At 44.2% G+C, this 15,801-nt stretch overlaps 1 long non-coding RNA gene across 1 annotated transcript; it reads left to right on the top strand.

Annotated features, from left to right (window-relative positions):
* The first annotated feature begins 862 nt into the window (after nucleotides 1-862).
* Nucleotides 863-4,544, top strand: LOC125438826. Its single transcript, XR_007245425.1, has 2 exons — nucleotides 863-2,761; nucleotides 2,830-4,544. It is a non-coding gene; the product is annotated as an uncharacterized LOC125438826 (long non-coding RNA).
* The last annotated feature ends 11,257 nt before the right edge of the window (nucleotides 4,545-15,801 follow it).

Below are 15,801 nucleotides of genomic sequence, written 5' to 3' on the forward strand. Positions count from 1 at the left end.
GGAAATGACCTTGAAGGTAGACTGATGGGAATGAGTTGCATCTTGTATTGTCGAAGGCTTTCACGGCCAGAATCACTTGGGTGCTGTGTGGTTTCCGGGCTGTATGGCCGTGTTCTAGCAGCATTCTCTCTCCCTGTGTTCAGCCTAGCTGATGGCTGAGGCATCTTCAGAGGATCCCTCCTGAAGATGCGCCAGCCACAGACGCAGGCTAAACGTCAGGAGAGAATGCTGCTAGAACACGGCCATACAGCCCGAAACCAGCTCCCTGGCACAGCACAAAGACTGCGATCTTTGCTCATGACACCCATCTACACTTCAGAAGTTTCCCTTCTCAAGACGTGGCTATTTTACAGCGCCCTTGGGATGGCAAAAACGCCGTCCCTAGGGAGGTGTTTGCATGGGGGGTGCAGCTGCATCGCAGCCGCGCCGCCCTCGCTCCCCCCCAGCGGCGCGAAGCTGCTGTTTCCAAACCTCACTCCCGAATGAGGTTTTCTGGAAACAGCGGCTTCCAGCGGCAGCGGCTGGAAGGTGCCATTCTCCCCCTTTCCCGATCGATGTACCTTCCCTGCGACCTTCCGGCATGTAGCCCAGGCCTGGAGACAGGCCCCCCTGCCCTGCGACTCCAGAGCTGTTGTGCAGGGCAGGTGAAATGTCCCCTGGCAGAAGCGATCTCTGACCCAGGTCGCAGGGAAAATACTCCTCGATAGGGCGATGCTACAGCGCTGCACCACATCTTTTGCCCCTACCTAGGGACCGTTATGCAGAGCGATCCCTGGAGAGGGTGTCAGCCTTGCTCCTTGACGCACCTACTATTATCATGTCACCACCCAGCGTGGCCATGCAGAAACGGCCTTATAGTGCTGGAAACCCTAAGGAAAACTGATCTCTGTAGTGGGGAGATCTGTTGTGATTCTGGGAGAGCCGCTGCCGTCCTTCTGCTGTGGGGAGGAGCAGGTGGGCAGCTGGGAGTGCCGCAGCCACCACTGCCACTGTGGGAGGGGGAGAGGAAGCAGAGGTGAAGCTGGGCGGGTGATGGCGTAGAAATAGAAAGTGATGGGGTCAGAACCCGAAAGAGAGAAAGTGACTGGCATGGAGGAGAGACACAGAAAGAAAAAGGGAGGCAGGAGGTTTGGAAAGGGTGAGACACTGAGAAATAGGAGGGAAAGAGAGAAACCAAAGGTGGGAATGGGATAACCCCTCCCACAAGTTCCTTGCAGGTCCCCTCTTGTGTATATCTGATAACAACATGTGACACTTCCCCCACCTTCCCATCTTCAGATATTTAAATCCACAGGTCAGGACCATACTGATACTATCCAGGTCTTTTTGCAAACTTATGTTACTACCCAGGTTTGTAGAAAAATCTGATAATTAAAAATATATATTGGAGGTTTAACCCCACCCCCCCCCCCCCCCAATTTAAAATGCAGACAACACTCTTCCCTTCTGAGCTGCTGGTTGTGGTGGTGACTGCTACAGAGATTCTTTCTGGGTCTGGCTGCCATTTCAGAGGACGCAAGAAGAGGCTCCAGTGTTCTCCCAATGCAGCTCCCAGCATCCTCCACTAAGGCAGCTGGGACCAGAGCGAAGCCTAAGGTTGGTGGTGAGGCCTGGAGCCATGATGGGGGAGCAGAAATAGAATTCCCTTTCCCTTACAGCTCTCTCGGATCTTCCAGTTTTATCATGAATAATATGGAAACTGGCTTTTTATTATTATACTTTGCCTCTTGTTAGCTAGGTTTTAAGCATCAGCTCTTGGAGGCGATTTTTGCATCATACCATGCCATAAATTAAACTAATTTATTGCTGATGTCACTGGGAATACGATTTCTGTGGTCTATGAGAAATATCTTTGTGTTCTGTTTCTTTTACCCCATTCTTTACATTGTGCTGTCTCTGAATTCTTTCTCTTATTACTCCTTCCAAATTGGTTTTGATATCAAGTTCTTCGAGAATAGGATGGAGAGAAAAATAGAGGACCTCTTTTCCTTTGGCACAGTCCAGAAACAGAAAGCAAAACTGTAATTAAACATTTTCAAAAGTAATGTTTAGAAAACAGCACTTATATTCGTTTTGAATTGTCAGGACTGTCAAAGTACACACATTCTCTTTGGCCCCAATCTCTCTGCAGAGTCTTCATGCAGGATGTGTTGAGGCAAAACTGTTTCAAAGTACACTGAACGATTTTCCAAGGCAATTTCAAAGGATGTCCTGAAGCTTGGTTACAAAGTGATAAAAAATAAAATCAGAATACTTGATTTGGATAAATTATTCAGTAGTACAGAGCAGAGTTTCAGCTTATAGACAGCTTGAAATAAGTTCAACTATTTTTGTAGACTGATATTGGTTGTATAGTATTTTATCTCCTTTTGAGGATAAGGCCAATGGTGTGTCTTATGAGATGGTTTATTAAGGGTTAGCAGAGATACTTAAAATGAGCCCAGTTTAGTAACTAGAGGTAGAAGTTCAGTAAACCCAAACGAGGGGAAAAAAACCTGAAAAAGACCCCATCTTTACCTGAAAAAAGGCAGCAATAACAGGGAGCCTAAAAATGGATCCAGAAAAGTGCTGATGTTTTTCAGTATTTTTCAGCCTGTTTGGCTTGCTGCCTCAAAAAAACCATTGCATCTCACTGCCTTCCTCACTTTCTTGAAGCATGGCAAGGTCCAGCTTTATACTGCTGTCTTCACCTCCGAAATCCACATGGACTTTGGAGGCAGTGTGTGCAGTTGAAGGCGAGACCTGGCCAGCTGTGCTCCAAGTCCTCATTTTAAAGCTGGACCCAGCCAGGCCAAGCCCAGTGTTGCACTACAAGCTCGGCCTGGTGAGGTCCAGCTTTATACTTCTGTATCCGCCTCCTATGTGACACTGTTACCCAAATTGGTCTGGTCTGTTCCCTTTTAATTATGAGGAATTAGCAGGAACAGACCTTGCAAACGAGAACGGCTGGGCCAGGATCTTTCTACGAGTGAATACAGAGGTCTTTCCCCTTAGAAATCCACATAAACTAGAATTTCAGAGAAGGTTTTGCAATTTTCTTAAAGAGACAAAAATAATAAAAACACACACATAATTCAGTAGCACACAAGCACACATACATAGAGTTTCAAGTAACCTAGGATATATAGAGAGATGAAGGATAGCTTGAGAATAGCAGAGGGTGTAGAGGGAAGGATGATATTTACCAATCTAGAAGAAAATTCAAGGAAGCAAAATCCAGCTCCAGGATTGTTTCCCAGGAGAAGGACAGCATTGGGCACAATGGAACCAGAACCAAAGGTGGAACCAGATTGAGAGGCGAGGGAGGGGTCCTTGTTTGCGAGGACTAGTTGTAGGAAAAATTAGCCCTTTGGCAATGATAAAAGTGGCTACTTTCCAGAAACAAAGCAAAGTTCCCATAGCAGAAACAGTGCTATGGGAAAAGGAATGATTAGGTTAAAACCTGGGAGTGCCCAACACCTGATGAAATCAGGACCGTGTTGAGGAAACTAATGCCAGGGGCGTTCCAAGTCAGTGTGAGCCTGGACTGACATAATAAAGGAACTCAAGGCTGTGCTGTGGGCTCCTGAGCCTCCAGGGAAGGCATTGTTGACTGCTATGCATACTTGCTTCAGAGGAGGAAAGCGTGTTCAGGCAAACCCTTCTTAATATCAAAGTCCAAGAATTAAGATGGAATCCATCTTAATCTGAACTGTCTATGATACCAAGATATGACTGGTAGAGCGTTTTAGAAAATGCCCCTCCCCCCGGTCTTGCTACAGGTCTGCATGCCAACAACTCTGAGCTCGGCCTGGCCAGGTCCAGCTTTAAATTGTTGGCTTCGGAGTTGGAGCCCCCATTTTAATGCTGAATGCGGAACTGGCAGGGCCCAGCACCTGTCTCCGAAATAGGCATATTTTTGTGGTTCAGATTTAATAACCTAAACATTTTAAGAACATTTGGGAGGGTTTCCAAAATTTCTTGGTTTATTAAACCTGAACCCGGAAAATATTAGGAAAAAAAAAGGTGGCCACCCCTACTAATAACTTTAACAAGTGGGGCCCACTGATTTAGTGTACATTTCTTGATCTTGGAAGGCTTGATCTCATTTCACAACTACGAAACTAATTGTGTGAACTTGCATTGGAGCATAATATACACTATCTTGGAGGGAAAGTAGGATAGAAATGTACCACGTTGTTGAAAAGTGCTATAAACCCCCAGCTATAACAGTCTTTCTGTGACCCCTTAAATCAGATGTGATGAGGAAAAGGAATGTTGTTGTACTTCACACCTGTGTGATGCAGTAGAAACAATGAGGGGAAAAATCATTCGGCAAATGCACAAAGTCTGCTCTCTCTTTTTGGACATGCAGATCTTAAAATAGAACAAGGTTTGTTTTTCAGTTTGGAATTTCGGTTCATAAAGTCGTGTTCAAGAGCCAGTGTGGTGAGGTGGTTAAAGTGTTGAACTAGGACTTAATGACAAAAAAGGGTACTGTGTATTAATTGAAGGTTTGTAATGTTAATAACAGAGACATGGCCCAATAAAAGAAATAACTATTACATCAGCTCTGTGTGTCAAAGTGTTTCTGAACCTGAAGAAGAAAGTGGATTTTCGAAAGGCTAACTACGGTACTTAATTTTTGGCCCAGGTATATTGCTGACTGCAATGAATGGTGCAGTCTACTTTTAAGGATTAAGGATGAGTGATGGGTTCCTCTGGGGACTTTAGGTGAATTTATGTGCACATTGAGCACATTAATTGTTCGTGGTCAGTTCTTCCACTTAAGACAAATACCTGCACATTTACACCTGACACTTATTTGTCAAATCAAGGACCTGCTACTGCTTTAAACCTACAGCAAAACTACATTTGCATTCAGTTCTCCTTTTCAACTACATGTCTAACACATGCTGGATACCATGCCTACATGAATCTTCATCTAGGAAACAGGCATATGTGAAGATTTGCTGATCCTAAATGAAGGAGAGTATCCTATCCTCGAATAATGTTCCTGTGATTCCTTAGCATTTCCAATAATATGATTTTTTTGTACTTCACATGACTCCCAATAGGAGATTTTTTTTAAAAAAATGAATCCATGTGTCTGACACTTGTTTTGAACCAGCTTGCTCCAATTTCTGATACGTAAGTATGGTGTCATTCTAGGATCTGCGAGGCCCAGGTCTAAATCCCTACTTTTCTATGGAAGTTTGTTCATATGATAGCAGTCACACCCAGCCTAACTGACCTCAGAGGGTTTTATGGGGATAAAAGGAAAAACAGTGTTGTAACACTGGATATAAATTTCTACATAAATAGGAGTATTCCAGTGTAAATGGACAAGGTGTGTCAAAACCTCGATAGGTCAATATTTTGCATCTTTTTTTAAAGTTAAAAAATTGTGGTTTGAAATTTCTTTGCATGCTGGCTCTTACTGTAAGCTGCTGTCAACATTAAAGGTAAGATGTGCAAACATTGGATCTTTACTGACTCATGGGGTGACATTAGATCACAACATGTGTTACAAGGAGGTTTGGCATTGCTTTCCTCAGTCGTCTGCATTTTACCCCCCCACAAGCTGGGTACAGAGCTTGAAATATTGGAAGGCTGAGTCAACCTTGAAAGCAACTTCTGTCGGAACTGAACTCAGGTCCTGAGCAGAGTTTTGATTGCAGTATGTGCAACTTACTGCTAAAAACAGAAACTGAGCATTTTGCTCACTACAAGTGAAATTCAAATAATTTCCCACCTTTGGGTGTTCTGTCTTCCTAATCTCAAATATCCAACAAAATAGAAATAATTTTTTGTCTTTAAAACACAGAGCATGATCCATCCTAGGACAGACATAATGTACAGCTTATAACACAAGTCTCAGCAGCCCCTTGAAGCCTCATTTTTCTTCTCCGTTATGTGCACTTGGACCGATCAAGAATGGGAGACATACATTATTTTCTTCATCTAGTTTTCCTCTTGGACTCAAGTAACGTGTTTAGCAAAGGAGAGTTTGATTGGGATAAGAAGATGCCAGTGTATATCATGCAGAGGCATAGCTCCAAGGGGGCGGGGAGTGGGGGTACATGGCACACCGGGGTTCTGCGCCCAGCCATGAGTGCTTGTCCAGAGGCTGCATTCGTGGAGCTGTTCAGGGGTGGAGTCAGGTGCACGGTGGGATGGAAGCGGAGGATGCACCCATTTTCGGACGCTTTTGCCACTACTTTCTGATGTGTTCCTGTTCAAGACACCCATTTTGTTCAAGGTGATATTTCTTCCTGTTTTGCAAGGCATACAGTTCATACGCCTTGTAGAATTGGATTTGCATTTGAATTGTTGACTGCCTTTGAATGACTCTTTTCCACATTAGCGATGATAGAAAAGTATTTCACAATGATCTCTTTGTTAAGTGCTGATAAACTGCACTGGCATATTTCTGTGAAACAGTGAATTCTTCGTTGTTATCCAGTAGATTATTTCAGAAACATGCTTGAATATATAAATAATAAACAAAATTAAGAATGCTCCAAACAATTGAGATTTCTTGCATGCTGCAATTAATCAGTTCATTCAACAGTCTGAAATACGTTTAAAGACCAAGAAGTGTGCACTCTGTTATGGTGACCTTCACAATAAAAAGAAAAGTGTTTTGGGCCAGTTTAGGTCATGTTTTAGCAGCCTTTTTCAAGCAGCCCATCTTAGGTAAGTGGGACACAGACCTGAGTTTGTACTTGTACAGTATGATGGCCAGCATAATGTTTTCCTTATATTATGGGGATAATGCTGCTCTTAAAACTTGTATTTCTGTTTTGAAAATGTATATGCCACCACACCATTTAAGCTGCTTAAAGTAAAACATTCTAAACTCCCAAAACAGCAACAAAAAGTTAAAATTAACCTTTTAAAAACCCAGACATTAACTAGCAGACAGAACAGTACAAGAGGACACAGTGATTGGACAGTGTGAGATATGTTGCCTTCCTTTTCATCCAGATGTTATGTGGGTGCATCAGCCGTGTTTTGAAGTCCACCAATGACTCTTTCGGTCCTAGATTTGGGGTTTGTGCTTGGAGGGGGGGGGGGGGTTTGAAAAGCTGCATCAGAATCAATTCAGTCCCATCATTATTTTCTCACCTCCAGCACATGCCTGCTGCTATTCTTACCATACAAATGGATGTCTTGGTCATGTGATTGCATATTGACCCAACTTGCTTTCTCTGCAGTCAAACAGCAGCTGCAAGGAAAGCCATTTTAGAGCTAGAAGCACAACAGTGTTGGGAGAGAAGGAGCACCTTTCCCTTCCTGCCATGCTGTCTCCCCAGCTGAAACAATGGGAGGGGGAATGTTTTGTCCAGTATAACTTACCCAGTTTATACTTGTTATGGAAAATGTTCTCAAAGAAGATCTCCAAACAAAGTGGTCAGCAGTAAGCAGTTTATTGAATACACGGCTGCAGGCGCGGAGAGAGGGCACCTAGGGTGCAGTCTCTGGAGGGACTCTCCAACACAGCTCCTCTTATACCTTATTCCCCCCTCCCACTCCTGTCCACCCATCCAGTCCTAGCTGATACGGAAGGCTCACAATCTCCAATCCCCTGATTTCTTTAGCAATGTTTCTATATATGGTATATTATTTTTAGTTTTCAGCATGTATTAATTGCTGTCTCATCTTGACCTGTACACCTGTTTTCTATATGCTTTACTTCACTTCCCCGTGACTTTCTTTCCCATTTCTCAGCTAGTGTGGACCTGCAACTATTAATTTTTCTTTTACATACTCTTCCTCCAAACCTCTTTGTTTTCTCATAGAAATTATAAGTAAACTATAAACCTGCAAGCAGGGCCTTACGATTTTTTTGTACAGCACAAAACAGTTTTTAGTGCATCATAGATAATTATTTTATCTCATCAACCATTTCGCCATTCATTTAGTGCATGTGTAACCTTCCCTTCTGCTAGGGAGGTGTACCTCATTCTGCTCTCCTTAATTTTATCCTGACAACCCTGAGAAGAGGATAGATTGCAAGAGAAGTGTTGCGGCAGAGTGAGGATTTGAATCTGGGTCTCTCAGATCTTGGCCCAACATCTTCACCATTACAGTTGCTCTTACTGTCCAGGTATAAGGCTTTGTTATTTTAGTCAGTAATTGAGACTTTAGAAGGGTTCAAGAGTTTTATTGAATTGTGTCAGGACCCTTGATGCAGGCCTGACGCAAGGGAGGAAGTCCATTGGCCTCCAGTTGGTAGAGGTGATGTATTGAACAGTTGTATGTGATAGAGAGCCAGTCCAGAAAGCAAGGGAGGCAGGGGAAGACTGAAGAATGTTCCTACTTCCTCTGCATTCCTCCAGTGCCACCACCCAGAGTTGTCAGAAGGTGATCCGCTTCCACTGATTCTCTTGCTGGAATTGCTCTGCAGAAGACCTGGGGCCAAACTTTCCTGATGGCCAGGGGGAGGGTGGGCACCAAACTGGACCTGGTACTTATAGGTCTAAAAGAGATCTAAAAGTTCCCCTCAAGACCCTCAGTATATTTTAACAGAAGTTACACTACTTTCAGCAGATGTTAGTAGGGATGAGCCTCTGCATTGGCTGAATTGTTTGTTTGTATTTTGGTGGGGTTGGTGGCTACATAGTAATGAGATCATTGGACTTGACCTTAGCAGTCTCTTCCCCCACTGCTTGCCCCTTGTTAGGACAAAAGTTGAGTTTTTTTCCCCCCTTACAAGTACACTGTACAACGATGAGATATCTGCTTCTATAAGTTAGGCAAATTTGTATTTATTACTTCAAATCCAGCTAATCTTGTTGAAGTGCATTTATAATTCTGACAAGATTTGAAGACATTTAAGACTGTCTCTGGAAATCCTGTCAGCGCTTGCCTCTGCAAAAAAGATATGACTTGTACATCTAAAAGAGATTTGCATAATCAAATCCGCTAATTAACTACTCAGGGTGTCATTTTCCCCCACTGTGTATATGTTTAAAATGTTGGAAGTGCCGGCTGGCCTTGTGTGTGTGTGTGTGCGTGTGTGTGTGTAACATTAAGAAAACTGAAGAAGGGAGCAACGAAGCTAATCTTGCAGGGTTATTTTCCCACTTTCTTCAGGAGAGAAAAAAATAAGGCTGAGAATCTGGGTTTGCTACATTCGAATGATTTTGCCCTTTTTGTGCTGTGCAAAGCTTGTTTTTAATAGAAATCTGATAACATAATAAATATGTGATCATGAGTTCCAATAAACCATAGTGGATGCAGCTGATGAAAAGTCTAATCATAATAATAGAGGCCAGCTACACATAAGAGGGAGGCATGTGTATTCTGGTATTACCATGAGCATGTACCAGCTGAGTGAATAGTTCGGCTGCAGCAGCCTGAGCCAGCAAAATAATCTGTGGTGTTAACCCTTCAGACAGTGCAAATTAACATTCCTCTCTCTCGTCATGATATGCGTTCAGAGCCTGAGTCCCAGTAGCAGTGATATTTCAAGCTCCTTGACAATAAAGTCACTCAGTGCAACCACTTTTCATCCTGAGTTTCAGTTGGCACCAGCAGTAATTTTCTTTCAGACCATCTTTGGGATAAACTAGTAAGGAAATGGTCAAGGTTCTGCTATTTTTAATTTTGATGTAGAACAAGGCATTGCAGCAGATGCAATTTGCCATGGTGGGGGACGGAAGGGGGGGGGGGTATTCAAGCTGTAGCAGCTGAAATATCTTCTGCTTACCCCTAGGAGGTGCATCTGTTTGCGTTTAAGAGCCTTTTCAGTTGTTGCTTCCTGAAATTCAAATGGGAAGTGCTAATAGAGAAAACAGATCTTATGGCTAGAGTTCCACGTTGTTTCTAAGGCACATTTGCTTAAGCAGGTCTTAAAGCAGCCCTGTACTGCTTGCAACTGGCCAAAGTGCCCATCAGCCACGTATAGAAGAAGAAGAAGAAGAGTTTGGATTTATACTCTCCCTTTCTGTCCTGTAAGGAGACTCAAAGTCAAAGGGGCTAACAATCTCTTTTCCCTTCCCCCCCCCCTCACAAACACCCAGTGAGGAAGGTGGGGCTGTGACTAGCCCAAGGTCACCCAGCTGGCATGTGTGGGAGTGGGAATCTGGGGAATTCCCCAGATAAGCCCCCACAGCTCAGGCGGCAGAGCGGGGAATCAAACCCGGTCCCTCCAGATTAGAGTACACCTGCTCTTAACCACTACGCCACTGCTGTATAGTCCTTGATAGCTCACTCACTCTACATTTGAAATCCCTGTGAACTGTGTGTGACTTGGGGGCTTACAAGCAGTGCAAACTGCAACCCTCTTCTGAATAGAGATGCCTATCTCAAGAGTGCCTCCCCTTCATCCCAGAATGGTTTTAATGACTCTGCACATACTCTACATTTTTGCTTTTGGATGATTACACTTAAGTGGCCCAGACTTGTTAATCATTCTGTAATTATGGATAAGACATTCAGCACTGGACTGCCATTATATTTATTTATTTGTAGTCTCCTATTCTCTCTCACCGAGACTTGAGGAAGATTGCCTAGTTCAAGGCCATTTCAATCAACAGGAATGCAGAAATCTGAAATCGAGCAGAAAATCTGAAAACAGAGGTGAAATAAAACATAAGTAATAACGTGACATGTTGAGTGGTGCAGGAGTTACATAGAAGCATCATACTTATAGCTACAGACACTATGCACTAGACACTCTAGTACAGACCACCAGCCTTATTCTTATAGCAAAACATCTTTCTGAAAACGTTACCTGCGTTTAAAAAAACACTCCTCTTGAATAATCTAGTTTTGCATAACTTATGGAAAGCCAAGAGGGCAGGAGCCTTCCAGGCCTCATGAGGCAAACCATTACACAAGTTGGGGGCTACAACAGAGAAAGCACATGTACAGGCAGTTGTTGAATTTGCCTATTTGAAGGGTGGCATTTGTGGAAGGTGCTGCTCAAACCATGTTGTGGTGGAGCATGGGGGGGTGGGGGGGGGGAGAGACAATCCTGCATGTATGATGGACTCAGGCTATGAAGGACTTTGTGTGTGATAATCAATGCCTTGAATTGATCCCAGTAACTGTTGGGCAGCCAGCAGAATGACTACTACATGGAAGTAATATGCATGCTCCAAATTATCTCCTCATATGTATGTGTGGCTTCACCAAGTCTCTTCTTGTGAGAGAAGACAAATAAGTGTCCTTAAGTGCTCTCTTAAACAGAGTTACACCCTGTAAAAATGACTCCGCCATCACACTCTTTCTCACTCATGGGTACCCAAAAGGCAATCTGGAGGATTATGTGTGGGACAGAGGGCCTGCAATATATAATGGTACAAGTTGGAAGCATGTGAGATAGGGGAATAAACAGCTGGAAAATCTCCATCCTACATTTTGCTGTCTAGGCTATTAAAAACTCTTTGAGGTTTCAGCAAGATAATTACCTGAGTAATCAGATCAAATCCCACAGAACCCCACAATCCAACAGCCATAGGCCAGAGCAGGAATCCTCCAGTATTGCCTTCTGAGATGGACTGAGATTACTGTTATTGTGGCTTGAACCACAATAACACAGTGCTTCCCCAGTCCCTGTACCAAGAGGCAACTCAGCAGAATATTATGATTGATAGTACTGAAGGCCACTGAGAGATCCAGCAAGCCTAGCAGAGTCACAGTTCCCCTTGTCTAGTTCTCTGAGGAAGCCATCAACCAATACTACCAAAGCAGTCTCTGTTCCAAATCCTTGTCTGAAGCCAGGTTGACATGGATCCAGAAAACCAGCCTCTCCCAAGATCCCTTAGAGCTACGAAGCAGCAACCCACTCAAGCACCTTGCCCAGAAATGGAAGACTGAAGACTGGCCAGAAAAGCTCCAGCAGAATATCACTTGGAGAGGGGTCCCCCTCTTCCGAAACAAGTCTAATCATTGCCTCTTTGAGCATGGGTGGCTTTGCCTCCAGCCCTCAAGGAAACATTTACACTGCCCTTACCCAGTCCCACTCTGGCAACTTCATCAGCCAGGAAGGGCAAGGGTCAAGAGCACAGGTGACAGGGCTCAATCTGTCCAGGGATCTTGTTCACATTCTTGGGCTCCTCAAGCTGAAATGTGTCCATATAAATCAAGCAAGCACGTTCCAAAGCACATTATTGGAGCATACATCCACACCAGCATCTGGCCAAAGGTGATCTGGGCAACTGTGTCTACCAAGAAGAGATGAGCCCTGCTGGATCAGACCAGTGGCCCATCTGGTCCAACATCTTGTCTCACACAGTTCCTCTGGAAGCCCAACATCAGGGCTTAGAAGTGGAGTCCTTCCCTGACGTTGCCTCCTGGGGCTGGTATTTGAAGATTTACTGTCTTTGAATGTGGAGGTTCTCTTTAGTCAGGAACCAAGCAGGTTAGGAAAACAGAACAAATAAATTATATGGTCAACATTCATTGCACGATGCTCATAATCTTTAAGTGTACTATACAATGAATGTTGATCATATAATTAATTTTTTCTGGTTTCCTGAGCTTATTTGTTTTTGTTTGTCAGATATGACCCCCCCCCCTTTAAATATCTTTTGGTTCTCTTTAGTCACCATGACATAAGAACATAAGAAGAGAAAAGTAAGTATCAAGTTGGTCACAGCAAATCATTGTGTGGTCAGAATCCAATTCCCTGGAGCTATGATGTAAAAGATCCCAAACCAAATGAAACAGCTTAGCCTTAGCTGGACAACTACATGCAGACCTTTTACTTTATTTTGGGCTTATATCCTGCCCTACCCAAGACAAAGGCTGGGCTCAGGGCCACTCATATACAACAGTTTACAATACAATAAAATTCAGCTAAAACCCAACTCTTAACATAAAATTTAAAAGCCTTGACACCACTAGGCACTATAAATTACTATGGCTAGGTCAGGGCAGAACAAGTAGGGAGCCAGCTGCCTCACCTGGCAAAGATGGAAGAAAGCCAATTTGGCAGTCTGTGTAACTTGGGCCACCATAGATAGGGAGGCATTCAAAATCATACCCAGGCTCCAGACTGCAGGTGCCAATAACACCCATGCAATTCCGGCAGTCAGCAGTGGTCTTCCTTGACCCATCCACAAGACCTCCATCTTTAATGGAGCCTGCTCTGACACAAACATTTTGCAACAGTCTGCAAACAGATTTTCTAGGGTGATGTCTGGCCAGTCTCCCATCAACAGATGAACCTGGATGTCATCAGCATAGCCATGGCACCCCAGCCAGAAAGCCCAGAGCAGACTGAAGTGGTCCAATGTAAGACCTAAAGATGGCCAAGGGGGACACTTACTGTAGTTAAAAAGACTAGGCTAGGGTCACCAATGTAGCACCTGTGGGCAGCAAGGCACTCCTTGACACCATCCTAGTGCCTGCCAATTTGTTTTTAGAAAGTGGGCTGTTGCCCAGCAGGCCTTCTAACCAAGGATGAAGGTAAGGGGGGTTCTCGGGTTCAACCCCCCATCATATGTCCAAAGCGTCCCCCGCCTGCAGGGGCCTGGAGACGGGGGTCTGGCCCCTGCTGCCCCCCTGCCGATTGGGCCCCCTCCCCCATCCAGGGACTGCAGTCTCTTCTGCCCCTGCCCCCTGGCTGGGCTCCCAGCCAGCAGTCGTCCTGGCCTCGAGAGCTGCTTTTATAAGCACTGAGGCTGGGGGGGGGGCAGGACTCAGTGGGTGTGACCACACGCCCCCTGGGGGCATGGCCATGCCTCCCCAAGCCCCACCCCCGGCCTCAGTGCTTATAAAAGCAGCTCTCCGAGGCCGGAACGGCTGCTGGCTGGGAGCCCAGCCGGAGGGGGGGCAGGGGCAGAAGAGATTGCTGTCCCTGGCCAGGATGGTGGGGCTTGGGGAGGCATGGCTATGCCCCTAGGGGGTGGGTGGGGGCATGGCAGTGCCCCACCCCTGAGCCCCGCCCCCCAAAGCCACCCCATAAAAATATATATACCTATGTCACTGCTTCTGACTTGCCAGTAGAGATCAGATTGTCTAAGAACTTTTAAAAATTGCTTTTGCCGCATAACTGATGGTAAGCTGTATGTATGCAAAAATGTTTTTAAACAATATGAGGGTTTAAAAGGCATTCTGTGAAACAGAACTTTTGCCTGAAATGCTGAAGGGTTGCTAGTAGTGTGATGCATGACCTCACTCCTTGCCATTTTGCGATTGGTTCCACCTCTTCTTGCAGCCATGTTGTTGTGATTCCCAGGTCTCACCACCCTGCACAAAAATTCAAAAGGTGCTTACAGGCTCCCCCCCCCCCAAAAAAAGGTTGGAGACTCCTAGACTTTCTAGTCTTACATTGGACTCAGTAGCCCTATTCTTGTTACTCGAATGCATTGGCAGCATGCTGATGACTTGCTATGGGGAAAGGGTTCCAAAGTCATGAGAGAGTCTCCACCTGGGAGCATCCACCTTACCTGTCAAGGATCCTGTGAAAGAACTTGCGTAGGAGATATTAAATTTCTGAAAAACTCATATACTGGAGAAAATGGTGTAATCTTGGTTGGGAACTGCTTCCAATATTCATACTTTTGGGGTCATACTGAAGCACACATTTTTGGATGTGAGCACACAACATCACTTCCGGAAAGTATTTCCCCTTACTTTACAGTTCTTAGACTTTACATCACACAAACCCACTTACGTACACACAACCCACCTCCCAAATCTTCAGGAAAACCCAGGGTTGTCATTAGAAACCTGACTGAACTCAGCAGATGTCTGCCTTTATTACCTAACACACAAAATACCATATTACTGCTACAAATCGCAGCTGCAGATAATAGTGAAGTCCTCGTTACTGTGAAAAGTTGCATTGTGGGATTTTCATGTCTGTGAAGCAGTAACTTTCAAGTTGCTTTAATAATGCTGTGGAAAGTTGCATTGTTTCCCCTTGTATACAAATAATTTAAATAGGAGAAGATGAAATATTTTTTTAAAATCTGTAATTTCCCAGATAGAAGTTCTGAAGTGTTCTTCTGAAATGCTTAACTTAAGCCGTTCCTTTACTCCCAAGGAATGGCTTAAACACAGTCAGATTCCAAAACTGCAATCAGATTCCAGAAACAATTTTTTTAAATTACAAATGTTTTTAAACAAAACGTTTTGTGTGTTTTTTAAGAAGGAAGGTATACACGACGCCTGTTCTTGCATTTTTTCAGTGTGTCTCCATTGTGAAGGCTTTCTGTCCCCCACCCTCCACCCCCACCATTTTGATGTTTGTTGACAGTGTTCCTGGCTGAACTGGCATTTTCATATTTCAGTGCACCAAAGGCTCCTTAAAAGAGATAGTTGCAAGTGCGAGAAAAGAGAGATGGTTCTTGCTCCCTAATGGCTTATTACTACCACATTTGCAATTCAGATCAGTTTTAAATTGACTGCAAAATTTTGAACACATCGCAGGCAGTTTAAACTAATGATTGTCTGGAGGTTCATATCTGACATGAACTGGGGTTCTGTTCAAAACAAATAGCAAATAATTCCTCCCATAGAGTCAAAATGTCACCATTTAAAAGTGTACCATTGTTACCAGATTGTGTCAGTTCTATAAGAAATCCTCGTATGCAGCAGCCATTTGATGTTAGCAAGGTCTGACTGACACGGTTCTTGGCTTGATTTAAAAAGAAATGTATAGCCATGTCTCAGTACTCTGAGTGAAAAATCAGGGTTTTTTTTAAATATACCCCCCCCCCAATACACCCTCAAACATTCTAATTGTAAAATAAAAGGCCCTTGGGGCAGTGGTAGGCCAGAGTTGCCTAGCAACCCTCAGCAGGTAGCAGAGATAGAGCTGCAGCTGTCCTGATTCTTTCCCAAGAACCTTCTTATAGC

This window comes from Sphaerodactylus townsendi, linkage group LG09 (assembly GCF_021028975.2).
Source record: "Sphaerodactylus townsendi isolate TG3544 linkage group LG09, MPM_Stown_v2.3, whole genome shotgun sequence".
NCBI lineage: Eukaryota > Metazoa > Chordata > Lepidosauria > Squamata > Sphaerodactylidae > Sphaerodactylus > Sphaerodactylus townsendi.